Raw genomic sequence first — 3,272 nt, 5'->3', positions numbered from 1 at the left:
TTACAAGGGCACAAATGTGCGAAGTTTAGAGTGGTTGTAAGCGAAAAAGTTGAATTAGAGTCAGAAGACTCAGCTCACATTCTGACAATTTCTGGATGCTTGAAATTAGAAAAGTCACTGGCTTCTGAGTCTTTTCACATCTGCAAATGGGCATAACTATGATTTAACCATCTCATACAGTTATTGAGAATATTGAACAATATCAGATACGAAGCAGTTGTATTTTACTTCTCTCAATGTATATTAATTCTCTTCCCTGAATGTTTATATTTGTTCTCTAGCTTACTATGTTTATTATCAGTTTCATAGATAATAAGATAATTTTCTTTTTGTGTTTTATTCAACTCGATTGACCAATGAAAGTATGTCCAGTAGGTAAAATATATATTGCAATGGGAAAATATATTTATATAATATTTATCTAGTTTTTTAGTACAATTATAAAAAATATTTTATATATTTGTATCTAAATAAGATGAAAGTGTACATAATAATATTTATGTAATAATATTCACCACCACCCTCTGTCAGTCTGTCATATTGTGGTGACAGTATGATTGATGACAAGGAATCTTCCTCCAGAGCAGACAAAGACTTCCCCTGGAGCTGATACCCTGAATTTGAACTTGTAACCTACTGGACTGTGAAAGAATAAATTTCTCTTTGTTGAAGACATCCACCTGTATTTATAGCAACCCTAGATGACTAAGACAATCACCCATGGTGGACAGGTTTTAGCAGAGCTTTCATACTAAGACAAACTAGGAAGAAAGACTTGGCAATCTAGTTCCAAAAACTAGCCAATGAAAACCTTATGGATCAAAACGGAACATAGTCTGACTCATTTGCTTTGGACATGTTATCTGGAAAGAAAAATTGCTGGAGTAGGACATCATGTTTGATGAAGTAGAGGGCCAGAAAGGTATGGGAGACCTTTATTAAGATAGCCTTTCACAATAGCCACACTGATGGACTTGAACATGCTGTGTATTGTGAGGATGATGCAGGACCAGGCAGCATTTCATTCTGTTGTACATAAGGTCGCCATGAGTTTGAGTAAACTCAATGGCAACTAATAACAATAATAATAGTCTTATAATATACCAGTGTAATTATAAAATATATCCATGGTCTAGCTTATACATAACAACATGAATTATGAATATTTAATACATATTTAGACATATATATGTTTATCTATTATTGTTGTTGTTAGGTGCCTTCAAGTCAGTTCCAACTGTAAGTGGTCCCATGTACAACAGAAAGAAATGTTGCCTGGTCCTGCATCATCCTCACAATAAATAGCCTGTTCAAGTCCATCAATGTGGCTTGTGAAAGATCATCTCACTGCCCAATCCTGTGGCATCTTCACAATCATTGCTATGTTTGAGCCCATCATTGCAGCCACTGTATCAATCCATCTCATTGAGGGTCTTGCTTTCACTGACCTTCTATGTTACCAAGCGTGATGTCCTTCTCCAGGGACTAGTCCTTCCTGATAACATGTTCAAAGTACTTGAGACCAAGTTCCATCATCCTCACTTCTAAGGAGCGTTTTGGATGCTCTTCTTCTAAGGCAGATTTAATGTATTAAGTACATCAAATGCATAAAATATGTTTCTATTTTTTGTAGATGTAAGGAAGCATTTGATGGAGCTGGGTTTTGGTATGGATTCAATTGTGTCCCCATAAAATATGTGTTGTAAAACCTAATCTCTATGGCCATAATCCCACTTGGGAATGGTTTATCTTTCTTGTGTCAATGAGAAATGATTAGTGTAGGGTATGTCTTTTGAGATATAAAGGAGAATAAACAAGCAAGCTAAAGAAGCAGAGATAGGCGGAAGAGAGATGATAAGTCACATGGAGATTTCCCAACAGCACAAACTCAAAGAGACAAGGACATCCTGGCAGAGCCAATAGAGATAGAAAGTCTTCTCTAGAGCTAGCATCCTGAATTCCCACTTTCTGATTCCTAAACTGTGAGAAAATAAATTTATGTTTGTTAAAGCCATCAATTTATGGTATTTCTGTTATAGCAGCACTAGATAATTGCCTCCACACCTCTGTCAGTTTGTCATACTGTGAGAGCTTATGTGTTGCTGTGATGCTGGAAACTATACCACCAGTATTCAGATACCAGCAGGGTCACCCATGATAGACAGATTTCTGCTGAGCTCCCAGACTAAGATAGGTTATGAAAAAAAGGCCTGGCAGTCTATTTATGAAAAGGATGAGCCAACAAAAACCTTATAAATAGCAGTGGGACATTGTTTGATATAGTGCTGGAAGACGAGCCTCCCAGATTGGAAGGCACTCAATAGACAACTGAGGAAGAGCAGCCTCTCAAAGCAAAGTTGACCTTAATGGCCTGGATGGAGTCAAGCTTTTAGGACCTTCGTTTGCTGATGTGGTATGACACAAAATGAGAAGAAACAGTTGCACACATCCATTAATAATGGGAACGTGGAATGTATGAAGTATGAATCTAGGAAAATTGGAAATTGTCAAAAATGAAATGAAACTCATAAACATTGATATCCTAAGCATTAGTGAGCTGAAATCGACTGCTTTTGATCATTTTGAATTTCACAATATACGGTCAACTGACTGGTGAGATCCATATTTATGTCTATTCCCAAGAAAGGTGATCCAACTGAATGTGGAAATGATAGAACAATATCATTAATATCACATGCAAGCAAAATTTTGCTGAAGATCATTCAAAAATGGCTGCAGCAGTATATCTACAGGGAAATGCCAGAAATTCAGGCTGGTTTAAGAAGAGGATGTGAAACCAGGGATATCATTGCTGATGTCAGATGGATCCTGGCTGAAAGCAGAGAATACCAGAAGGATGTTTACCTGTGTTTTATTGATTATGCGAAGGCATTTGACTGTATGGATCGTAACAAACTATGGATAACACTGCGAAGAATGGGAATTCCAGAACACTTAATTGTGCTCATGAGGATCCTTTGCATAGATCAAGAGGCAGTTGTTCAGACAGAACAAGGGGATACTGATTGGCTTAAAGTCAGGAAAGGTGTGCGTCAGGGTTGTATTCTTTCACCATACCTAGTCAATCTGTATGCTGAACAAATAATCCAAGAAGCTAGACTATATGAAGAAGAATGGGGCATCAGGATTGGAGGAAGACTTATTAACAACCTGTGTTATGCAGATGACACAACTTTTCTTGCTGAAAGTGAAAAGGACTTGAAGTACTTACTAATGAAGATCAAAGACCACAGCCTTCAGTATGGACTGCA

The sequence above is a fragment of the Loxodonta africana genome, chromosome 5, assembly GCF_030014295.1.
Source record: "Loxodonta africana isolate mLoxAfr1 chromosome 5, mLoxAfr1.hap2, whole genome shotgun sequence".
Taxonomy (NCBI): Eukaryota; Metazoa; Chordata; class Mammalia; order Proboscidea; family Elephantidae; genus Loxodonta; species Loxodonta africana.
Note: the sequence above shows the minus strand (reverse complement) of the source record.